Source organism: Somniosus microcephalus, chromosome 9, assembly GCF_052327205.1.
Source record: "Somniosus microcephalus isolate GS21.2 chromosome 9, FLI_Smic_1.0, whole genome shotgun sequence".
Lineage (NCBI taxonomy): Eukaryota > Metazoa > Chordata > Chondrichthyes > Squaliformes > Somniosidae > Somniosus > Somniosus microcephalus.
Window position 1 is genome coordinate 207,960,332 of NC_140995.1, and position 26,734 is coordinate 207,987,065.

A 26,734-nucleotide genomic window follows, 5' to 3' on the forward strand; every position below is an offset into this window, starting at 1 on the left:
CTACCCACATCCCTGCTGCTCAAAGCAGAGGAGAAGGCAATTGTTAAATTCATAGACGCGTCAAGATTTTTGTGTCAAGCCGATTCATGCTGCAGCATACATGCTGGACCCAAAGCATGTTGGGAGACCAATACTTCCTGGAGAACAGATCAACAGCACTTAGTGTGATTTCTACCCTCTCACACCACCTCACTCTGGACATGGGCAAAGTTCTCTACCAAGCAAGGTCTTTGGAATGGGGACGGGATATGGGAATCATGCAAGCATATCAGTGCACATACCTGGTGGAAGGGACTTTGTGCATCTGAGGCCCTGTCACCCATTGCATTGGCGATACTCCAAATCCTATCTTCATCAGCGGCCTCTGAACGAAACTGTTCACTTTTTGGGAATATGCATACAAAGGTGCGCAACAGGCTGACTAACAAGAGAGTGGAGAAACTGGTGGCTATCCGGGCGAACCTACAACTTATTGAGCCAGATACAGAAGTGTCCACCACACAGCTAGACAGTGACACAGAGGAGGAAATGGACACGTCAGAGTCAGAGAATCAGGAGGAGCAATGATGAGTAGAAGACTCATGAGTAGAAGACTCAAAGGGACAAAATAAGGACAAATTACAGGCTAAATAAGTTGACGCTCTTTTTATTTTATTTTTTGTGGGGGTTCAATAAAGTTCAAAATTATAACCTAACTAAAGTTTTGAACGCCTGTTTTAATTTGTATGGAACAGTATGTCTATTTTGATGACAAAGATAATATAAGGGTCAGAGACAAAAACCAGAGTGCAAAAAAACTCTAAATTCCCAAAAATTCCCATGGAAAGTTTCCTTTTAAAAATTTCCAGAATGTTGCAACCCTACCAGGCAGCATCCGTTGAGAGAAACAGAGTCAACGTATCAGGTCTGGGACCCTTCCTCAGAACGCCGTTTCTCTCTCCACTGATGCTGCCTGGCCTGCTGAGTGTTTCCAGCATTTTCTGCTGTTACTTTAGATTTCCAGCATCCACAGTATTTTGTTATTACATAAACTAGAGTTGTATTCCCTAGAATTTAGAAGGTTATGTAGTGATTTGATCAAAGTTTAAGATATTAAGGGGAACTGATGGTGTAGATAGAGAGAAACTATTTCCACTGATTAGGGAGTCTAGGACTAGGGGACATGGACCTGGCTCTAACTTTTAAGCTTTCAGGAGTGAAGTTAAGAATCACTTCTACACAGAGTGGTAGAAGTTTGGAACTCTCTTCCATAAACAGCAGTTGATGCTGGATCAACTGTTAATTTTAAATCCGAGATTGATAGATTTTTGTTAACCAAAGGTATTAAAGGGTATGGGACAAAGGTGGGTATATGGAGTTAGGTCATAGAGCAGATCTCATTGAATGGCGGAAGAGGCTCGAGGGGCTAAGTGGCCTAATCCTGTTCCTAGGATTTGAACTTGACTTCAGGGTTGCTAGTCCAGTACTGTAACCACTAGGCTACCGTGACTTGGTTCTCCATATTTATCTTATCCATACCGTTTAGCATTGTGGACACTTACATAAACTCAACCTCAGCCACCTGCTCTCAATGCAAGAGTGCTTGTTTCTCCAGTCTTTCCTCATAACTCTGACACTGCCTTGTGGCTCTTCTGGTCCAGGGCTTCAATGATTCCCTTGCCTTGGTGACCAAAATCAGAGTTCTCAAGGTGCAGTCTGGCCAGAGCACTACAACTTTAGCATCTTATACTCAACTGATCTAGCAACATAATTCTGCCTTCTTTTATAGCTATTTTATATAGTGAGTTAACATAAATTGCCTTAGAATTATAGATGTTTACAGCATCATTTGGATCCAAAGTCTCTGCCAGCTTTGTCAGAACAATCAAAGTAATTTTGCTAGCCTGTTCTTTCCCCATAGCTATAGATCCATCTTTGTTGCAAATATTGATCCACTTCCCTTAATAGGTACAATGGTCTCTGCCTCAACTGGTAAAGCATTTCATGCTCCAACAGTACTCTCTACATAAAGAAACTGTGCTTAGACAGCTTAATTGCAATTTTTAATTGAAAACTGACCCCCCCTCATTGCAGACTCAAGGAACGCATCTTTCCCTATTCAAAACACTTCATAATTTTAAATACCTCTTCAAATTATTCTCGTCTATCTGGGGCTAGTTAACAAATCACAACATTATTGCCCTGTTCTTGCATATCTCTCCATCACATCTACATGTTAGGTGGCATGCAATACACACACAACTGTACTATTTCTCTTTTTATCCTTATATCTATCCATATATGGATTCTACCTTGACAATCCCCTAGAACATCCCTGCATGGTCATTTATTAACACGGCATTGCAACTCCTTTCTCTAACCGCTCCTAAAAATTTCCAATCCTGCCCAAACAAAATCTACTATTCACCACCGAATCATTTCTCCTTCACATTTAATATACTATGGATGATGTAGATATAGCTAATGACACCCACTTTTCCTTCCAATGTGCAGTATCTTGCACACATCTATACTAAAACTGTGATTTGCCCATATGGAGATTTTGATCCAACTTCTTTTGTAGATCAGTGGCTTTTTTTTGACTCTCTTCTTCCCCTCATACTTCTATAGTATCAACTGCTAATTTTACTAGTTTAGATACGATTTCTGAGCCCAGGTCAGTATATGTAGATTAAAAATATCAGGGAAACCAAGACCAATCCCTAGGACATTCCACGGCAACAAGAGAGCCTAACCATCAACCCCACCTTGATATTCAATGGTGTCATCACCAAGTCCCCCCATCAACATCCTAGGGTCACTATTGGCCAGAAACTCAACTAGCCCAGCCACATCAATGCCGTGGCTACTGGAGCAGGTTAAAGGCTGGGTATTCTGCAGCAAGTGGCTCACCTTCTGACTCCCCAAAGCCTTTGCACCACCTACAAGCACAAGTCAGGAGCATGGGAGACAGAGGAAAGGGAAGCAAGGATAGAAGCAAAAGATAGGAAGGAGAAAAGCAAAAGTGGCAGTCAGAGAAATCAAGGGTGTAAATCAAACATGGCCACAGTAAATAATAATTCTAAAGATCTAAGAGTGTTAAAAAAACAAGCCTGAAGGCTTTGTGTCTTAATGCGAGGAGCATTTGTAATAAGGTGGATGAATTAGCTGCGCAAATAGATGTAAACGGATATGATATAACTGGGATTACGGAGACATGGCTCCAGGGTGACCAAGACTGGGAATTCAACATCCAGGGGTATTCAATATTCAGGAAGGACAGGCAAAAAGGAAAAGGCAGTGGGGTAGCATTACTGGTTAAAGAGGAGATTAACACAACTGTAAGGAAAGATATTAGCTCTGATGATGTGGAATCTGTATGGTTGGAGCTGAGAAATACCAAGGGGCAGAAAACGTTAGTGGGAGTTGTATACAGACCCCCAAGCAGTAATGCTGAGGTTGGGGATGGTATTAAACGTGAAATTAGAGATGCGTACAATAAGGGCACAGCAGTTATCATGGGTGACTTTAATCTACATAGAGATTGGTCTAACCAAATTAGTAACAATACTGTGGAGGAGGAATTCCCAGACCAATATGTCAAGGAACCAACTAGAGATCAGGCCATCTTAGACTGGGTATTATGTAATGAGAATGGATTAATTAGCAATCTTGTTGTGCAAGGCCCCTTGGGGAGAAGCGATCATAACATGATTGAATTCTTCATTAAGATGGAGAGTGAAGTAGTTGATTCAGAGACTTGGGTACTGAATTTAAATAAAGGAAACTATGATGGTGTGAGGCACGAGTTGGCTAGGATGGATTGGGAAATGTTACTTAAAGGGTTGACGGTGAATAGGCAATGGCAAACATTTAAAGATCACATGGATGAACTACAGAATTTGTTCATCCCTGTTTGGCATAAAAATAAAACAAAAAAAGGTGACTCAACATTGGCTAACAAAGGGAAATTGGGGGTAGCATCAGATCCAAGAAGAATTGGCCAGAAAAAGCAGCAAACCTGAGGATTGGGAGCAGTTTAGGATTCAGCAAAGGAGGACAAAGGGATTAATTAAGAGGGGGAAAATAGATTGAGTGTAAGCTTGCAGGGAACATAAAAACTGACTGTAAAAGCTTCTATAGATATGTGAAGAGAAAAAGATTGATGAAGTCAAGCATAGGTCCTTTGCAGTCAGAATCAGGGGAATTTATAATGGGGAACAAAGAAATGGCAGACCAATTAAATACATACTTTGGTTCTGTCTTCACAAAGGAGGACACAAATAAACTCCCAAAGATGTCTGGGAACATGGGGTCTAATGAGAGGGAGGAACTGAGTGAAATCAGTATTTGTAGGGAAATGGGGTAAGGGAAATTGATGGGATTGAAGGCCAATAAATCCCCAGGGCCTGATAATCTACATCCTAGGGTACTTAAGGAAGTGGCACCAGAAATAGTAGATGCATCGCTGGTCATCTTCCAAAATTCTAGAGACTCTGGGACAATTCCCATGGATTGGAGGGTAGCTAATGTAGCCCCACTATTTAAAAAAGGTGGTAGAGAAAAAACAGGGAATTATAGACCGGTAAGCCTGCCATCAGTAGTGGGGAAAATGCTAGAGTCCATTATAAAAGATGTAATAGCAGAGCACTTGGAGAACAGTGACAGGATCGGACAAATTCAACATAGATTTACAAAAGGTAAATCATGCTCGACTAATCTACTGGAATTTTTTGAGGATGTAACTGGTAGAATGGATAAGGGAGAACCAGTGGATGTGGTGTTCAGCGAAGATTCACCAGGCTGATACCTGGGTTGGCAGGAATGACGTATGAGGAGAAATTGGGTCGATTGGGCTTGTACTCGCTGGAGTTTAGAAGAATGAGAGGCGATCTCATTGAAACTTATAAAATTCTGACAGGACTGGACAGACTAGATGCAGGAAGGATGTTCCCGATGGTCGGGGAGTCCAGAACCAGGGGTCACAGTCTAAGGATAAGGGGTAGGCCATTTAGGACAGAAACGAGGAGGAATTTCTTCACCCAGAGAGTGGTGAACTTGTGGAATTCTCTACCACAGAAGGCAGTAGAGGCCAATACATTAAATATATTCAAGAAGGAGTTGGATATATTTCTTAAAGCTAAAGGGATCAAGGGGTATGGGGAGAAAACAGGGACCGGGTACTGAATTTGGATGATCAGCCATGATCGCATTGAATGGTGGAGCAGGCTCAAGGGGCCAAATGGCCTACTCCTTCCTGTTCCTATCTTCTATCCTTCTATGATGGCATACTCGCCACTTGTCAGGATTGGTGCAGCTGCAGCAACACAAGAATCTCAATTATACAGGATAAAGCAGTCCGCTTGATTGGCACTTCATCCACTAGCCTAAATATCCACCACCGGCATAGCATGGCTGCAGTATGTACTGCAGCAACTTGCAATGTTTCTTCAGCAGCACCTCCCAAACCTGCGACCTCGACCACCTAGAAGGACAAGGGCAGCAGGTGCATGGGAACACCACCGCCTCCAAGTCACACGCCATCCAGAATTAGACATGCGTTGTCGTTCCTTCATCGTCGCTGGGTCAAAATCCTGGTACTCCCTACCCAAAAGCACTGTGGGAGTACTTTCACTGCACAGACTGCAGTGGTTCAAGAAGGCGGCCCAATCACAACCTTCTCAAAGGAAACTAGGGTTGGACACTAAATGCCGGCCTTGATGGAGACACTCGCATCCCAAGAATTTCCACCGCCCTCCCCCAAAACTCAGTACTTCCTCCCCCCCATTGCTTTCTTTCCTTCAGCCATTTCTTCATCTTCACCCAGGTTTTGAATTTCCACAGCTTTCAGTTTTACTACAAACCTCTCTTTTGGAACTTGAAGAAATCCAAGCATACACGGTCATATGGATTTCCCACTGTCTGCTTGGGATGCCACAGGCAGGATCTTCATCTTCTAAAGCCACTTTGGCTGTTACACATCAGATTACCCTCACAGGTACTCAAGTTTGCTACTGATTGTAGATTCCATTGTTTTAATCGTACTAATGTATTTTTCAAATTAAATTCGCCTCCTTTCTTGAATATGAATTTGTTAGCTTGTCTGCAACCTAATGGCAAACCCACAGCATCTAATATCTAATGACTCTTTCATGACAATTGACAGCACTTCATAAATTTCTTCCAGTCTCTCCTAGTACCCTGGAATAGATAGAATTGAAGCTCGGAGCTGGATTTGTTTCGTACCCTTCAAACCTGACTAAAAATGTCAGAATCTGTAAGCCTGCATGGATTATTTCTACAGATGGAGGTTGTTATAAATCTCATCATTCATCAAGAAACTACTCGTAAAATAACACTGGACGGCCAGCTGGTGGCGCCGTCCAAGGAGTATAAATACGCTGGCGTCGGCCCCAGCTATCCAGGGGCATTTTGCAAGACAAGGAACTAGTGAAGTACAACTAGACCTCCATGTTCTGAAACAAGTTGATTAAAGCCTTGCTTTATGCTCAAACCAAGTGTGTAGTGAGTTTTATTACGTCAATTTAATCAACTTGATATCGACTCCACGCTTTGGGTGATTCGGGAACAGCCAGCTACGACTCGAACCGTAGAAGGGAACTCAGACAAGTAATCGATCCATCAAGGAGAAACTACTCAGACCCGCCCGTCTCAACCTGGACCCGAATTCACTTACAGCCGCTAAGGTATGGAAACACTGGTATCGTACCTTTAGCAACTTCCTTGGAGTGTGGCGAGAAGGTTCCTAACAAGTTACGAATGCTTGCTAATTATGTATCCCCTCATGTGTTTGATTATATCGAAGACTGTGTAGACTATGACGCCACTATCCAAATACTAAAGCAGCTATATGTCAAGTCCCCAAATGAAATTTTTGCTCGGCATCTACTGGCCACAGCTCGACAACAACCCGGGGAATCACTTGACGAATTCCTTCAGAAACTTCGCAGGCTCAGCAAGGATTGTAATCTTAATGCTGTTACAGCTGAGCAGTACCAGGAGGAGTTAATTCGTGATTCCTTTATTAATGGGATTGCATCTCCCTTCATACACAGCGTCTGTTGGAGAATAAAACCCTCAAGTTACAGGCTGCCTATGACCAGGCATGTTCTCTGGACTTAGCAAAGAGGAATGCAGACACCTATCTTTCACCACGTGCATGGGCTGCTGCTATCACTTTTAGTGACTCTTTCAATAGGCCTCGGGCGGAAGCCCTCACGGATGACGACTCCAACCCGGCTGATGACAACCCTACCCTAGAAACCTACACTGATGACGACCCCGCCCTAGCGGCATCTTGGCAATCTGGAAGGAAGTGTTTCTTCTGTAAAGGTGCATTCCATTATAGGAAATTTTGTCCTGCTCGTAACGCAACCTGCAATCATTGCAGCAAGAAAGGCCACTTTTCTAAGGTATGCCAGTCAAGAGCTCCTGTTAGTTTTGCAGCTACTATCTATAAAACTGCTCCTCCCCCAAGAACCACTACTAAGGTTACAGCTGTCAAGGGTGAAACTGCCCCTCCTCCCATCACAGCTGTTTTTCCCCCAAAGTCTGTCCCATGCAGCCACGAAGGTTTAGGTAAATGGAAACATTGAGTGCACTAATCGACTCATGCAGCTCTGACAGCTTCATTAGTGAGCAGGCTGTCAGTAAATTAAAACTGCGTAATTACCCCTCCGACAGGGAAATTGCAATGGCTCTGATGACACTGACCACCAATTCTTCTGGCTTTTGTCTTGTTGACCTTATTCTCAATGGACGCACTTATTTCTCCACCCAGCTCGGGGTGCTCAAGAACCTATGCAGTGACATGCTCCTGGGACAGGATTTCCAGAAACACAAGAGACTCACTTTCGAGTTTGGAGGGTCAAAGCCGGAGCTTACTATTTCCAAAGTACCATTTTGTGCGCTTTTGATGGCTTCGCTCGACGAGCCCTCATTTGCCAATCTTTTCCCCCCCAATGTAAGGCCATAGTCACTAAATCACGACGTTTCAGCCAAGATGATCGATCCTTTATCGAGACTGAAATCTCTCGCCTTCCAGCTGATGGTATCATTGAGCCATGTTCATCTTCCTGGCGGGCTCAAGTCGTCGGTTAAAAATCCTCTGAAGCAACACAAGAAACGTCTTTGCATCGATTACTCGCAAACTATTAACCAGTATACCGACCTGGATGCCTACCCACTACCACGCATTGATGACATGGTCAATAACCTTGCCAACTACAAGGTATTTTCAACTTTTGATTTAAAGAGCGCATATTATCAAGTGCCGTTAAAGGACTCCGACAAGAAGTATACGGCCTTTGAGGCCAATGGTCGGCTTTACCAGTTTTGTCGCCTTCCATTTGGGGTCACCGATGGGGTGGCCGTCTTTCAACGGGCAATGGATAGCCTAGTCAAACAGGAGAACTTAACAGACACTTTTCCATATCTGCATAATATCACCATTGCTGGTCATGACCAGAAGGAGCATGATGCCAACCTCCAGAAATTTGACATTCTCCGTCATCGCAACTTAACCTTAAATGAGTCCAAATCTGTGAAATCAGTACCAGTCAACATCTTTGGCTATTGGGTGGGCAACGGTGTCATCAAAGCGGATCCGGAGCAACTTCGTCCGCTTCAGGAGCTCCCTCCCCCTACGAATCTCGGCACGTTCGCCTATTATGCGAAATGGATACCCCACTTCTCCGACAAGATCCAGCCCCTGCTTCACGCAGTCATTTCCATTAGAGGCAACGGCTATTTCAGCTTTCAACCTCAAGCGACAACTGGAAAAAGCCACGCTTCGTTCCATTGATGAAAATCTTCCTTTCGTGGTCGAGTGCGATGCATCAGATGTGGCGATCTCTGCTACCTTGAATCAAGGTGGTCGACCGGTTGCGTTTCTGTCCAGAACTTTGCAGGGTAGCGAGCTCCATTATCCTCCTGTCGAGAAGGAGGCTACGGCCATCATCGAAGCGGTACGTAAATGGAGTCTTTTTCTCGCTCGTCGCCATTTCACACTTAGAACCGATCAGCGCTCCGTGGCCTTTATGCTGGATAACCGGAAACACACTAAGATCAAGAATAACAAAATACAACTCTGGGAGGATGGAATTGGCCGCCTTTGGATACACTATACATTATCGACCCGGCAAAGAGAATGTGGCCCCGGATACCCTCACGCAGGCATTCTGCTCTTATGTCAACTTCAACTCTTGCGGATCTTCATACTGACTTATGCCATCCTGGCGTTACCCGTATGTTGCACTTTGTGCGATCTAAAAATCTCCCATTTTCTATGAAAGATGTGAAAAGAACGTGCTCCTCCTGTAGAATTTGTGCGGAATTAAAACCGCAATTCTTCCGTCCATCGGATGGCTCGCTCATACACGCTATGTAGCGACTCAGCATTGACTTTAAAGGGCCATTGCCTTCCTCAACGCGAAACACCTACTTACTATGGTGGACGAATATTCACGCTTTCCCTTTGCTTTCCCCTGTCCCAATATGCTTACTTCCACAGTGATCAAATGCCTTGATCAAGTCTTTACCCTTTGCGGTACGGCCAATTTCATCCACTCTGATCGGGGTCCCTCCCTCATGTCAAGCGAACTCAAAAGTTCTCTCTCCCAACGGGGAATCGCCACAAGTAACACACCATACCATCGGTAACTGACAGGTTGAGAGATACAACACTATCATTTGGAACGCGGTTCATCTTGCGCCGAGGTCACGCAACCTACCAGACCAGCAGTGGGAAACTATGCTCCCTGATGTGTTGCATTCCATCAGGTCTCTCCTTTCTACGTCTACCAATGTCACACCTCACGAGCGATTCTTTAGCTTCCAGCGTCGCTCCACCCATGGGGCGTCTCTACCATCATGGTTGGCAGCTCCCGGCCCCGTGCTGCTCCGAAGATTCGTCCGATCATCTAAAACTGATCCTCTCGTCGACGAGGTAGAACTCACGGACGTCAACCCCACGTACGCGCACATGCGGTACCCTGATGGCCGGGAGTCCACTGTTTCGCTCCGGGACCTGGCTCCCTGTCCGGCTGGTTCCACGGATCCAACCGATAGAGGGACCCACAGGGATGATGCCGACACTCTGCGCTCCCCCGGAGATGACGCCCTACCTGGGGCATCGAGAGATGTGCCAGCTGCCCCACCGGACCCACTCGGGGAGCCGAGCGCTCTCTGTGGGATGGCCATCCGAGGCCAGGACGCCAGTCAATCCCCGGCTATCCAACAGGATGAAGCCAGTTCTGCGCCTGTGGGGACCTGCACCCGGAGTCACGATCTCCCCAGCCTCCCTCGGGTCGATCCGCTGGTACGGATCAAGCAGCCCAGGGACCAAGACACAGTCCGGGGAGACGTGCCTTCTAGCCATAAACAAAAATCTAAAAGACTGCGGCTATTCGTGGTCCGCCTAATCCGCTAAGAGGAAGTCGTCGGACTTCCAAATCTTTTAGGCAGGAAGAATGTTATAAATCGCATCATTCATCAAGAAACTACTCGTGAAATAACGCTGGACAGCCAGCTGGTAGCGCCGTCCAAGGAGTATAAATACTCGGGCGTGGGCCCCAGCTTGGCAGGGACATTTTGTAAGACAAGGAACTAGTGAAGTACAACTAGACCTCCATGTTCTGAAACAAGTTGATTAAAGCCTTGCTTTATGCTCAAACCAAGTGCGTAGTGAGTTTTATTACATCAGAGGTCAAGTTACGTTAAATAACTTTTTAAAGAATTCTAAGGAAGTAATCACTGAAGATGTCAACTATTTTATGCTCATCCAGTTTCATTCCCATTGATATAATTTAGGGTTCAGAACTCGTGAACCCTGGAAGTTTTGTTATTGCATTAGAATTTCCTGTTGTTGAACATCTGCATTTATATATAGTTCTGTCTTTGCCCTTCTGATCACAGTATTGACCCTTCTGAAATTTCCTGCATTCTTGCCCCCTTGCCCTTCTCTACAGCTTGTGTGAAACTTATTTTCCTCATTTTATATTATCAATCCATTTAGGATCGCTTTCTAATCTTAGGTATACATTTGTCCTACCTTTATAATCATAAGGAGGCCATTCAGCCTATGCCAGTTCTTTGAAAGACCTATCCAATTAATCCCACCCCCCTGCTCTTGCCCCATAGCCCTTCAATTTGCTCTCAAATTTCCTCAATCAGTTTGGGTTCATTCATCATGGCCTTGGGAGTTTCTAAAATAACATACTTAAGTGTTGCTTGTTCCTTTCTTTTTCATTTTTCCCTTATCTACCTCACAGTTGGAGTGGTTTCTATAATCAACATCTAGGGTGAATAGACTGTTGGAAGCATCTGCATTTTTGCTTACTGGACACGGCCAAAAATGTTATCAATCCTGCACTGAATGATACACGGGCATCCTTTTTTTCCCCCATTAGTTCTTGGGATGTGGATGACATTGGCAAGTCAGTATTTATTGCTCATTTCCCAGAGGGAATGAAGAGTCAAGTACAAATTGTGGGGCTGGAGACATGTAGACCGACGAGTAGAGGTGGCAGGTCCATTAAGCACCTTAATAAAACAGCTGGGTTTTTAATGACAATCCTGCAGCCTTCATGATGCCAGCCCACAAGTTACCAGATTGACTGAATTCAATGTCACAACTTAGGGGGGTATTTGAATTCATGACCTCTGGGTTGGTAGTCACATGCCACAACCACAAGGCTACTATGCCTCGACTAGCTCCATCCACAGCAGATATCAGGAACTCAATTCTGGTGCAATTGTTGTACCAATGATCATGTCAGTTTGCCATTCCTGTGAGATTTTCAATAACTATTCTGATCACAATGGTGGTGCCAATCGTTAACTTCCAACACTCTGCAAAGATTCACTTTCCTATACAACAGCCTCCCAATGTCAGCCATTTGGAGGTCAGGAATGAATTCTGGGAAGGGGAAAACAAAGGCAAACAGAAACACAACAGAACAGTGGGCTGGTAACAGATTTACTTAATTACCCAGATAGCACTGCTTGGCAAACAGACCCAGTTTTAAAATGCTTTTAACTTCACAAATCGAAATATCTAGTAGCAGATTTGAAAGTTGGGAAAGGTTTTTAGATCAAATTCAACATGGTAAACCAACACACTGTGGCCATGGATGTTATGGATTTAGGCCACTGGAGAGGTCCCCAAGACTGAGTAAATGTAAAGTACTGATGCACCATCAGGTCGGTGTCAGGTTCAGAGCTTCACAACCACTTGCTACAGATTTCAATACTAGTTTGGAATTTGCTTGAGTGTTTGGAATCACCTCCCCGCCACACCATCCACTTATGCTGGTCCAGAGCGAGCGAGCCCAGAGCGATCATGTGCATATCGAGAATAGTTGAGGTTCAGGAACCCACACATGTACACAGGGTACAGCTGGCATTAAACCAGCTAAAATCACAGCAGAATAGAACAGATCACCAGCAACCTTCCCACACAATATACTAGCACAGAGCACTGGTAGCTTTCTAAGGGCCATGTTACCCATTGAGTCACTGGGAAAGAATCCCAGTGCTTAGGTGACAGGTCCACCCCTCCATGTTCCATTCGAGATCCAGACTGGCTGGTTGGTTGCTCAATCAACAGTGTCCTGAAGTACTGCAGACCTGCCTGGGTCAGATTTCAGATTGCAGTCTGCCAGAGAGTTGACTAGTTTCCAAACTTCTAGCCCCATTGCGGTACCACTTCTACATTTTCCTACGTACAGTGGTTGCAATTCAAAAGTAATTAATTGGTTGTGAAGCACTTTATGATGTCCAGAATATGGATAAGGTGCTGTATAAATACAAGTATTTTCTTTTAATTGCTCTCAACTATCACTAAGTTAATTATGACCAAGTATCACATTCTTGCGGTCAATGATCACCAAATTAAATTTCATTAAAAAAATATAAATTATATAAAGCAAAGGAGAAAAATGATAACATGCAGTCCTAATTCTACTGTGCTCTAGATCTCCTGCACAGTTCTTGTTTGTTGCCAGCACAAAACAGAATTACCGGCAGCTTCATTATTGCTTGTACTGATTTAGTCCCAATGTCAGTACAAAACAAACCAACATAGTGAACAAGATTTAACAAAAACAAAGGCGATCACACTGAGCCTTGTGGATACCTAGCTTCATGACTCACCGCATCAGATCATTCCATTTGCAGTTTAAAAACGATCACGGTTTGCCATCATGGAAGACAAGAACAATCCAAAACTTCTGAATCCTCTGAAGCTCCATTCTCACCTTTGATGCTAAATGTGAGGAGCCCATGGATGACTGTCTCCAAATAAAGGTCACCAGTTCACTCTGAAGTTTCTTCACTCATTTTCTCCTCTGCCAACTTGTTCAAATCAATCTTATTCATTAAGTCACTTGTTCACTATTCCTTCCTTCTTTCGGCGTCAGCCTTGGCTCATGGGAGCTACTCCAGGGATTTGACCATATAATCTAGGCTGACATCTGAGTGCCATACTGAGGGAGTACTGCACTCTTGGAGGTGCTGCCTTTTGGTTAAGGTGTTAATCGAGGCAGGTGAACGTAAAAGATCCATGGCCGTATTCAAAGACGAGCGGGGGTGCTCTCCTCAGTGTCCTGGCCAGTATTTAATCCCTCAACTATCACTAAAATAGATTATTCGGTCATTACCTCATTGCGGTTTCTGGAACCTTGCCGTGCGTAATTTTGGCTGGCGCGTTTTCTACATTAGTGGCTACACTTCAAAAGTACTTAATTGGCTGTAAAGTACTTTGGGACATCCCAAGGATGTGAAAGGTGCTATATAAATGCAAGCTCTCTGTCTTTGATCCAGCTCCTGACGATCCAACTCTTGTCTTTTTGACTTCAATCAGTCAATCGCTCCATTCATCATCCCTTTCCTTTCAAAACTACTGTCATCACCTCATTCTAACAAAAGCCTACCTTCAGCCCTTCTACTGTCACAGACTATCATCCTATATCCAATCTGAATGTCTATGTTAGGCAACGTGCACACCCGACTCCAGCTCCACCAACTTTCCCAGCTGCTAATCAAGTGGTACACAACGCCAACCTGAGCACACCTTACCCACCATCCAGATACCAAACTGCATTTACTACCTCAAAATATTGACTGCATGCACCCCAACTTCAATACCAATACTCTAATCCATGCATTCATCCCAAGGTTCGATTTCCCAAAAAGCTCTGCACCATTCTCCCTTCCACCACAAGCTTCATTCAATCCAGAAGACTGTGGCCTAAGTCTTCTCTCAATTCTACACCATCATCCACCTTTGCCAAATTCCACTAGTTGCCAAATTCCACTAGTTTCCCTAAATCTGAGCAATCTTCGCCAACCTGCACTTTATTACTAGGACTCTGGATTATTGCTTGTCCTGAACTCCCAACACGAGGCCAATCTTTAAATCAATATCCCTCCTAAACAGTCTCCAGAAACCACCATCTTGCTAGCTCACCCCATCTTCAAAGGCCTCCTAAAATCTTCCTTTCAATAGTGCATTGGCTTTTCCTTTATGGTTAATTGACAGAAAATAGTACAGATAAACAGGTCATTTTCAGATTTGCAGGCTGTAACTAGTGGGTTTTTTTTTCATTCCTGGGATGTGGGTGTCGCTGGCATGGTCAGTATTGATTGCCCATCCCTAATTGCCCTCGAGAAGGTGGTGGTGAGCTGCCTTCTTGAACTGCTGCAGTCCGTGTGGTGAAGGTACTCCACAGTGCTGTTAGGGAGGGAGTTCCAGGATTTTGACCCAGCGACGATGAAGGAACGGTGATATATCTTGAAGTCAGAATGATTTGTGACTTGGAGCGGAGGGGAACTTGGAGGTGATGGCGCTCCCATGCGCTGCTGCCCTTGTCCTTCTAGGTGGTAGAGGTCACGGGTTTGGGATGTGCTGTCGAAGAAGCCTTAGTGAGTTGCTGCGGTGCATCTTGTAGATGGTACACATTGCACCGGTGGTGGAGGGAGTGAAAGTTTAAGGTGGTGGATGGGGTGCCAATCAAGCGGCTGCTTTGTCCTGGATGGTGTCGAGCTTCGAGTGCTGTTGGAGCTGCACTCATCCAGGCAAGTGGAGAGTATTCCATCACACTCCTTACTTGTGCCTTGCAGATGGTGGAAAGGCTTTGGGGAGTCAAGAGGTGAGACACTCACCCCAGAACACCCAGCCTCTGACCTGCTCTTGTAGCCAGTGTGTGTCTGGCTGGTCCAGTTAAGCTTCTGATCAATGGTGACCCCCCAGGATGTTTATGGTGGGGTATTTGGCGATGGCAATGCCGTTGAATGTAAAGAGGCGGTGGTTAGACTCTCTCGTTAGAGATAGTCATTGCCTGGCACTTGTGCGGCGTGAATGTTACTTGCCACTTATCAGTCCAAGCGCGAATGTCATCCAGGTCTTGCTGCATGCAGGTGTAGACTGCTTCATTATCTGAGGAGTTGCAAATGGAACTGAACACGGTGCAATCTTCAGCAAACATTCCCACTTCTGACCTTATGATGGAGGGGAGGTCATTGATGAAGCAGATGAAGATGGTTGGGCCTAGGATATTGCCCTGAGGAACTCCTGCAGCTATGTCCTGGGGCAGAAATGATTGGCCTCCAACAACCACCTTCCTTTGTGCGAGGTATGACTCCAGCCAGTGGAGAGGTTTTCCACGATTACCATTGATGTCAATTTTACTAGGGCTCCTTGATGCCAAATGCTGCCTTGATATCAAGGACAGTCACTCACCTCACATCTGAAATTGCACTCTTTTGTCCATGTTTGGACCAAGGCTGTAATCCAGGCCTCTGGATTATTAGTCCAGTAACATAACCACTATACTACCGTCCCCACAAGGATTAGTGCTTAGGCCTCAGCTATTTACAATCTATATTAATGACTTAGATGAAGAGACCGAGTGCTGTGTAGCCAAGTTTTCTGACGATACAAAGCTAGGTGGAAAAGTAAGCCACGAGGATGCAAAGAGCCTGCAAAGGGATATAGACAGGTTAAGTGAGTGGGCAATAAGGTGGCAAATGGAGTATAATGTGGGGAAATGAGAGATTATTCACTTTGGTAGGAAGAATAGAAAAACAGAATATTTTTTAAATGGTGAGAAACTATTAAATGTTGGTGTTCAGAGAGATTTAGGTGTCCCACTGGAACGGTAGCATAGTGGCAATGTTACTGGACTAGTAATCCAGAGGCTAATGTTCAGGAGACATGAGTTCAAATCCCACCACGGCAGCTGGGAAATTTAAATTCAGTTAATTAAATAAATCTGGAATAAAAAGCTAGAATCAGTAATGGTGACCATGAAACTACCCGGATTGTCGGAAAAACCCATGTTGTAAAAACCCAGATAATGAAGCAGTCTACACCTGCATGCAGCAAGGCCTGGATGACATTTGGGCTTGGGCTGATAAGTGGCAAGTAACATTCACGCCACACAAGTGCCAGGCATGGGTCTGGCCTATATGCGACTGATAGCAATGTGGTTGACTCGTAACTGTCCTATGAAATGGCCCAGCAAACCTGAAATAAAGAATAGATTTGCCTTGCTAATCTAGGCTTTATTAACTTAAAAATCCTGTAGCACATCTTCAACACCCAGTCCCAACTAAAGGCTGGAAAGAACTGAATTTAAGATGGCCACCACAAATCACATGACATCAACTACCAATGAGATTACAGCATATATCCCAAGGCAGGAAACAACCAACCAATCACAATACTTCTTACTAAACAAAGAATAATCACCACAAAACCACTCAAGGGCAATTAGGGATGGGCAATAAATGCGAGCCTTGCAGGCGATGGCCACAACCTGTGAACGAATTTTTTAAAAAAGTACAGGAAACAGAATGGAGGTACAGCAAACAAAATGGCACTCAGTCTCTTCAACTAAGTCATTAATAGATTGTAAATAGCTGAGGCCCAAGCACTAATCCTTGTGGGGACAGTAGTATAGTGGTTATTTTTTTTAAAATTCATTTATGGGATGTGGGCGTCGCTGGCTAGGCCTGCATTTAGTGCCCATCCCTAATTGCCCTTGAGAAGATGGTGGTGAGCCGCCTTCTTGAAACGCTGCAGTCCATATGGTGTAGGTACACCCACAATGCGGTTAGGAAGGGAGTTCCAGGATTTTGGCCCAGCGACAGTGAAGGAACAGCGATACAGGTCCAAGTCAGGATGGTGTGTGGCTTGGAGGGGAACTTGTAGGTGGTGATGTTCCCATGCGTCTGCTGCCCTTGTCCTTCTAAGTGGTACAGGTCGCAGGTTTGGAAGGTGCTGTTGAAGGAGCTTTGGCGAGTTGCTGCAGTGCATCTTGTAGATGGTACACACTGCAGCCACAGTGCGCCGGTGGTGGAGGGAGTGAATGTTGAAGGTGCTGGATGGAGTGCCAATCAAGCGGGCTGCTTTATCCTGAATGGTGTCGAGCTTCTTAAGTGTTGTTGGAGCTGCACTCACCCAGGCAAGTGGAGAGTATTCCATCACACTCCGGACTTGTGCCTTGTAGATGGTGGAAAGGCTTTGGGGAGTCAGGAGGTGAGACACTCGCCGCAGAATTCCCAGCCTCTGGCCTGCTCTTGTAGCCACAGTATTTATATGGCTGGTTCAGTTTCTGATCAATGGTAACCCCCAGGATGTTGATGGTGGGGGATTCAGCGATGGTAATGCCATTGAATGTCAAGGGGAGATGGTTAGAGTCTTGCTTGTTGGAGATGGTCATTGCCTGGCACTTGTGTGGTGCGAATGTTACTTGCCACTTGTCAGCCCAAGTCTGAATGTTGTCCAGGTCTTGCTGCATATGGACACGGACTGCGTGAGTATCTGACGAGTCTCAAATGGTGCTGAACAGTGCGCAATCATCAGCGAACATCCCCACTTCTGACCTTATGATGGAGGGAAGGTCATTGATGAAACAGCCGAAGATGGTTGGGCCTAGGACACTGCCCTGAGAAACTCCTGCAGTGATGTCATGTGATTGAGATGAATGACCTCCAACAACCACAGCCAACTTCCTTTGTGCTAGGTATGATTCCAACCAATGGAGAGTTTTCCCCTTGATTCCCATTGACTTCAGTTTTGCTAGGGCTCCTTGATGCCACACTCAATCAAATGCTGCCTTGATGTCAAGGGCAGTCACTCTCACCTCACCTCTTGAGTTCAGCTCTTTTGTCCATGTTTGGACCAAGGCTGTAATGAGGTCAGGAGCTGGACTAGTTATGTTACTGGACTAGTAATCCAGAGGCCTGGATTACAGCCTGGGGGGTGGCAGGCAAGGATGACGGGAAAGCAAGGTATGGGCAGCAGTTTGAATCAGCTGAAGTTTCTGGAAGGTAGAGAATGAAAGGCCAGCCAGATGAACATTGAAATAATCACATCGGAGGTTACATAGGCATGGATTAAGGTTTCAGCAGCAAATGGGCTATGGCGACGGTGGAGGCAGGAGAGGTGGAAGTAGGTAGTTTTTGGTATGGAGTAGATGCTCAGCTCCAGGTCAAATAGCACGCAGAAGTTTCAAACAGTCTGGATCAGTGGCCCAGGAAGAGGGTGGAGTTAGTGGTGACAGTAGAGTTTGTGGAGGGGGACAAGACAATGGCCTTACCAACATTTAGCTGGAAACTGCAGCTCATACAAGACAAGCAGTCGGACACCACAGAAGCAACGCAGGGGGTCAAGTGAAGTGGTGGAAAATTAAAGCTGGCTGTCATCAACATCCAGAATGTCAAGCTGGTGGCGCAGGGCTGGGATGTGAAGCCATGACTCGAGGTGCTCTGACTATGGTCAGATAGGCAAGAGTTGAACGCAGCAAGGGCATTCCCACTGAGTTGGACGAGGACGATGCCGTCGAGCATGTCAAAGTCTGCGGAGGTCAAGGAAAGATACCCAATCATGGTCGCAGTCACAAATAATGTTGTTTGTGACTTTGGCTAGTCATTTTGATGCTATGGTAAAGACAGCACAGATCTGGCAGATGACAACACCATTTTCCTACAGGAAGGATTTGGAAAGAGTTACTTTTAAATTGTATGTTTTAAAGCAAATGTATGTGAGGGGGGGAAGCAATGAAACAGAGCTAGACATTACAGTCTTTGAGGAGACAGACTTCAAACAAGAAGTAATTTTGTTAACTTGTCTCAATAATCAGTAAACACATCACGCCCATCACATTGGGATGTCTCTGGGCCTGGGTGCAACATTCCCTTTAAGCTGCATGGCCATGCAGCGTTCTGTAGGTCCCATGCAGCCGATATCTAAATAGAAAAAACGCACATGCGCAGAATTTTGAATGCCTGCGCAGCCCGTTAAAGGGGCCATGCGGGCCAAAAAAAAGAGAACATTGCCTTGGTGCTCAGCAAAAGTTGCCTGGCAGACCTTCCTTTCTGCCTGTGAACACGAAGATAAAAATAGACAAAATCTCACTGACAGCTTTCGCCAAGCTCAGAAGGAAAATGCAGGAGTAGGCAAGTTATTTTGCTTATGTCAAGCAAGGTGACCCACCGATGTGCATAAATGTAGCCTGTTCATTATTTTTGTAGTATTGCGTAAATTGTTACTACATGAATTAAGTGAGTCTGATCATAACTTCTGTATGTTCACTTGTTGTGAAATACAGCAGCCTAACAATTCCTGATCTCATCTTACAAAGTGTTTTCTCGTCCATCTTTGAAAAGATTGGAAAGGAACATTTGTGGGTGGCGGGGGGCGGGAGGAAAGAGTCAAAATCCTGGAACTCCCTCTCTAACAGCACTGTGGGAGTACCTTCACCACACGGACTGCAGCGGTTCAAGGCGGCGACTCAGCACCACCTTCTCAAGGGCAACTAGGGCTGGGCAATAAATCCTGGTCTTGCCAGCGACACCCACATCCCATGAATGAATTAAAAAATGGGGGTATGAGAAAGACACAAATATCCAGTTCAGATCACAAGGGGCCACTTTTGTTATAACCCTGGGTTATGCCATCATTTAAGTAGACATTGGTAGTGCGCGTCAACTCCAGCACATAAGGGGAGCTTACGGAGGCGACTGATGTCACGGAACACGAGACGGTATCTTCGGTAGCACAGATTTGATAACAATGTTCAGGGATTTTGAAGGGGACAGTAGGTCGGAGATGAGACGGCAGTTTTCATGAAGTGTGTTTTTTTGGGGGAGACAATACATGAAGGGGTAAAATTTACAGGGCTATAGGAAAAGAGCAGCAGGCGTGTGGGACTAATTGGATAGTTCTTTCAAAGAACCGGCACAGGCGAATGGCCTCCTTCTGTGCTGTATGATTCTATGAATGACAGCAGTTTTGAAAAAGGGGGGGGGGGGGGGGAAAGTAGAAGAGACAGTGTCCTAGGAGGGAGGAACATTTACAATATCAGCTAGCATGGGGGCCAGAAAGAGAAGATGGATGGTGAAGAGTTTAGTGAGAATGGAACTGAATGAGGAAGAGATGGATCTCATGGAGAGGGCATGGTGTGGGGGGGGGGGGGGGGGCAGGATTAAAGAGAGACAGGGTCTTAGGGCTAGGATACATTGGGGGGGGGGGGGCACGTGGAAAGAGACATTTGGCTCATTGGGGGGGGGGGTGCTGAACTAAATTTAAAGCAGCAAGAAAAGGTTTTGTGGCAGCTATAGCTGTGATAGAGACAGTTTCAATCGTTGCCTAATCAGAGTGTTGTCTGAGGAAGTAATTTTCTACAGCGTATGGATACTGGGAAATAGCGGTTTGCAACTTACTGTACCATTATGTAACCATTTCTCTAAAAAGTAGTCCTGATAAGTGTTCATACTTTCCAGGTACGGCAGCATAGTAGTTATGTTACTGGTCTAGTAATCCAGTGGCCTGGACTAATGATCTGGAGACATGAGCTCATCTGGAATAGAAAGCTAGTATCAATAATGGTGACCATGAAACTACCGGATTGTTGTAAAAACCCATCTGGTTCGCTAATGTCCTTTTAGGGAAGGAAATCTGCCGTCCTTACCCGGTATGGCCTTTATGTGACTCCAGACCCACAGCAATGTGGTTGCAGCTTAACTGCCCTCTGAAATATAGAAACATAGAAGATAGGAGCAGGAGTAGGCCATTCGGCCCTTCGAGCCTGCTCCGCCATTCAACGAGATCATGGCTGATCATCCAAACCTTAGCACCCGGTCCCTACACCGACAACCATCCCACCCAAGCCCTATCCCCGTAACCCCACGTATTTAATCCCCCCTAACACTAAGGGCCAATTTTTATCATGGCCAATCATCCTAACCCGCACATCTTTGGACTGTGGGAGGAAGCCGGAGCACCCGGAGGAAACCCACGCAAACACGGGGAGAATGTGCAAACTCCACACAGACAGTCACCCGAGGCCGGATTTGAACCCGGGTCCCTGGCGCTGTGAGGCAACAGTGCTAACCACTATGCCACCGTGCTGCCTAGCAAGCCACTCGGTTGCATCAAACCGCTACGAAAGACAATAAGCACGGACTGCAGCGGTTCAAGGCGGCGGCGGCCTGTCACCACCTTCTCATGGGCAATTATGAATGGGCAATAAATGCTGGCCTTGCCAGCAACACCCACATCCCATTAATGAAAAAAAAATATGCTGAAACATGCCATGACATACACCACTTAATCAGGGAACAGCAGGTCAATTGTATCTTTGAGCCACAGACTAGCAAGGCCCAGAAATGTCTCGTGGCCAACTGATTCTCGAGATGTGCTCAGGTATGGCAACAGTAGGGCGCCACAACTGGCCTCACTGCCCCTATGCTAGGAAAGAAAAACAAAGTCAGACAAAAATTCTGCTCCCAGCCCCCGGTGACGTTTACTGGAAGCATGCATGAGTGGCAGGTGAGGGTATGGTTAGTTGATTAATACCAAGACTCACCAAGAATTGGCATTTATATAGAAATTACAATATGGAAACAGGTAATTTAGTCTAACCAGTCCAGAATGGTGTTTATCCTTCACACAACTTGTATTTATATAGTGCCTTTAACATAGTAAAATGTCCCAAGGCGCTTCACAAGAGTATTAACAAACAAAATTTGACACCGAGTCACATAAGGAGATTTTAGGGCAGATGACCAAAAGCTTGGTCAAAGAGACAGGTTTCAAGGAGCGTCTTTCCGAGAGGTACAGCGGCAGAGAGGTTTAGGGAGAGAACTCCAGAGCTTAGGGTCTTGGCAGCTGAACAAGTAATAGTCCCAATTCCACGTGCATGCTCACATCTCTTTATTCCGCTTTCCTTCAACCGCCTATCCAACTTATTCTTGCATCATGACAAGTGTTGCTTCATCATTAACATTACACAGCCTCACAACCACTGTGTAAAAAAGTTTCTCATGCTCTCTGGGTAAGGTACGAGAGAGTCACTGCCCAGGAAACGTCCGTCAGTCACAGCATTTAGGAGAGAAGTAAAAAAGAGAAAATTAAGGGGGGGGGGGGGGGGGGGGGGAGAAAAAAAGAGGGCGCACAGGGAAACAGAAAATAGGAGTAGGCCATTCGGCCCTTCGAGCCTGCTCCGCCATTCAACGAGATCATGGCTGATCATCCAAACCCTAGCACCCGGTCCCTACACCGACAGCCATCCCACCCAAGCCCTATCCCCGTAACCCCACGTATTTAATCCCCCCTAACACTAAGGGCCAATTTTTATCATGGCCAATCAACCTAACCCGCACATCTTTGGATACATACACAGAAACTAAATTTTATGTAAATAAGGGTGACAATGGAGTTCAACAATTAGGCAAAGGAAAGCCAATATGGAGAAAATACACCTTAATCCTGTCTGGTGGTTTTTCAACTAAATAAAGAGAGCAAAATACATTGAGATCTAAAATCTTGCTATACCACTAATAATAATGCTATACAAGCAAACTTCAAGCAGCAGATTAGCAGATTCAAACAACCCATCGTCAGTGTCAGCCAGTGGCTCAGTTGGTAGCACCCATGCCTCCGTGTCAGAAGGTCGTGGGTTCAAGTTCCCACTCGAGACTTGAGCACAAAAATCTAGGCTGACGCTGCAGTGCTGAGGGAGTGCTGCACTGTTGGAAGTGTCGTCTTTTGGATGAGACGTTAAACCGAGGCCCTGTCTGCTCTCCCAGCTGGATGCAAAAGATCCCATGGCACTATTTCAAAGAGGAGCAGGGGAGTAATCCCCAATTTGCAACTATCTTCAGCCAGAAGTGCCGAGTGGATGATCCATCTCGGCCTCCTCTTGAGGTCCCCAGCATCACAGATGCCAGTCTTCAGGCCATTCAATTCACTCCACGTGATGTCAAGAAATGGCTGAAGACACTGGATACTGCAAAGGCTATGGGCCCTGACAACATTCCGGCAATAGTACTGAAGACTTGTGCTCCAGAACTAGCTGCGCCCCTAGCCAAGCTGTTCCAATACAGCTACAACACTGGCATCTACCCGGAAATGTGGAAAATTGCCCAAGTATGTCCTGTCTACAAAAAGCAGGACAAATCCGACCCAGCCAATTACCGTCCCATCAGTCTACTCTCAATCATCAGCAAAGTGATGGAAGGTGTCGTCGACAGTGCTATCAAGCGGCACTTACTCAGCAATAACCTACTAACTGACGCCCAGTTTGGGTTCCGCCAGGGCCACTCAGCTCCTGACCTCATTACAGCCTTGGTCCAAACATGGACAAAAGAGAGGAGTGACTGCCCTTGACATCAAGGAGCCCTAGCAAAACTGAAGTCAATGGGAATCAAGGGGAAAACTCTCCATTGGTTGGAATCATACCTAGCACAAAGGAAGTTGGCTGTGGTTGTTGGAGGTCATTCATCTCAATCACATGACATCACTGCAGGAGTTTCTCAGGGCAGTGTCCTAGGCCCAACCATCTTCGGCTGTTTCATCAATGACCTTCCCTCCATCATAAGGTCAGAAGTGGGGATGTTCGCTGATGATTGCGCACTGTTCAGCACCATTTGAGACTCGTCAGATACTCACGCAGTCCGTGTCCATATGCAGCAAGACCTGGACAACATTCAGACTTGGGCTGACAAGTGGCAAGTAACATTCGCACCACACAAGTGCCAGGCAATGACCATCTCCAACAAGCAAGACTCTAACCATCTCCCCTTGACATTCAATGGCATTACCATCGCTGAATCCCCCACCATCAACATCCTGGGGGTTACCATTGATCAGAAACTGAACCAGCCATATAAATACTGTGGCTACAAGAGCAGGCCAGAGGCTGGGAATTCTGCGGCGAGTGTCTCACCTCCTGACTCCCCAAAGCCTTTCCACCATCTACAAGGCACAAGTCAGGAGTGTGATGGAATACTCTCCACTTGCCTGGATGAGTGCAGCTCCAACAACACTTAAGAAGCTCGACACCATACAGGATAAAGCAGCCCGCTTGATTGGCACTCCATCCACCACCTTCAACATTCACTCCCTCCACCACCGGCGCACTGTGGCTGCAGTGTGTACCATCTACAAGATGCACTGCAGCAACTCGCCAAAGCTCCTTCAACAGCACCTTCCAAACCCACGACCTCTACCACTTAGAAGGACAAGGGCAGCAGACGCATGGGACCATCACCACCTACAAGTTCCCCTCCAAGCCACACACCATCCTGACTTGGACCTGTATCGCCGTTCCTTCACTGTCACTGGGCCAAAATCCTGGAACTCCCTTCCTAACAGCATTGTGGGTGTACCTACACCATATGGACTGCAGCGTTTCAAGAAGGCGGCTCACCACCATCTTCTCAAGGGCAATTAGGGATGGGCACTAAATGCAGGCCTAGTTAGCCAGCGACACCCACATCCCATCAATGAATTAAAAAAAAAATTTTTTAATGTCCTGGCCAATATTTATCCCTCAATCAACATCACAAACAGATTATCTGGTCATGTGGGAGCTTGCCGACCGTAAAATTGGCTGATGTGTTTCCTACACTACAATCGTGACTACACTTCAAAAGTACTTCATTAGCTGTAAAGCGTTTTGGGACGTCCGATGGTCGTGAAAGGCGCTATATAAATGTAAATCTTTGTCTTTTCTTTTCATTCCGGGCACCCAAATTATGTCATACCCGAGTTTAGTCAGTCAGTAGTTACTGAATGTTACACGCAGAGGCAAGATTACCCGTCATGAAACACAGGAATGGAGTAAACACATTCACAAATCAATTCGAGTTCTGCTGGCTGACCACAACTGAATGAGCACCAAGCAAAAGTCCACAAGAAAGAGCGTTGCTCTCGTTGCAGAAGGATACACAGGCTGTGCGCTTAAATTGGATAAGGGAAGTTGATGAGCAAAATCTAATTTTTTGGAGTAAAACTTCAATCTATTTCTATAACTCATTCTGAACTCTTCAGCCACACTGTCTCCTGTAGATAGCACAATGTACCCTTTATACTAGCTGCCAATTTAAAACATACACAGACACATGAGTGGACACCCAACCACTGAAACTCATTCAATAGCTTCAAAAATATCACAATAGCTTCAATTAACAGTATGGAATTCAGGAAAAGCTGCAATCTAGAATGACCGTGCCCAAGATATGCTTGCAGGTTAATGATGTGATGTTACAGTAACAGCAACTATAGTCTGTAAGAGCAAGACTTTAAAATGGATGTAAAGCACAAGTTCTCAAAAGCCTACTCCCATTTGGACATTTTAAACTCAGGAAATAAATGTTGGGATTCAACAATTTCATACTATATGCATTAGGAAACTTGCACAAATACACTGAACGTAATATAATCTTGTACTGCACTTTACACACAAACTACAAACCAATTTGTGCCCTAAATATTGTCACTCAAAAATGATGAAATGCAGTATAATTAAATTTTCTTTGGAGGGGAAGGATGCAAAAGATTTAATTTCATCAACTGAACATTATTTAGCATTAAATAGTGGTTTCTAATTTTATGTTTGGAACTTCCACTTAGCAACAATCTAAAATGTTAACCTTGCATAACTAGTCTCTCTCAATTCTTTTCAATGAGACTAGCTTGATAAGATTAAGATATGTTGCTGTAAGCATATTTTCTTCAGTTCCAATGCACACTGAAAACAAGAAAGCCCAGATCAGAGCAAGGTGCTAATCTGCAGTATTCAGAAAGTTATTCCATCTTCAATGCTTCTCTACTCAAAAGGAGACCTGCCCAGGAGGAGGAAACACTGCCCAGCATTAGGATCCTCAGGAAAAAATTGCATGCTTCCATCCGGGGAGAAATCTCACTTCAATTTAATAATAGTAAATATACAACTGACATCTACAACAGCAGAGCAAATCCATATTTGACAACTGTACTAGGGTTTCGACTAGCAAAATGATATGCAAGATACTCTACAGTAAACATGGCGACTAAAGTCAACACTACTTACTGCATGCAAATGAAAACTATTTCAATGCATGAAAGATGAAAATAAATATTTGTTAACAAAACCACACCTCAATTGGTCTCTTTTTGGTGCAACAGAGAGCATGGCTACCCCCTAGTTGTTATTACCACTTGAGTTTCAGTTACTGCTGTGTGAAAAATACAGCTTGTTCTGTTCCCTGCACTGTTTTGTAACGTATCAACTATACAGGGAACTGCATGATAATTAGAACAAGGTGACCTGGGGGGGGGGGGGGGGGGGGGGGGGAAGAGAGGATTTTTCTTCACAATTAATAAAAGATCTGCACAATTCCCTCCGCCCCCGCCGGATACAGTTCATCCAGACGATTTCTCCCTCCTGAACCGTTAAAATAGTTT

The 26,734-nt window shown here is 45.2% G+C and overlaps 1 protein-coding gene across 1 annotated transcript in view; it reads right to left on the reverse strand.

Moving 5' to 3' along the window:
• rev3l (REV3 like, DNA directed polymerase zeta catalytic subunit) overlaps positions 1–26,734 on the reverse strand; it is a 219,505-nt gene that overhangs the window by 191,858 nt on the left and 913 nt on the right. The gene's annotated exons all lie outside the window — the stretch shown is intronic.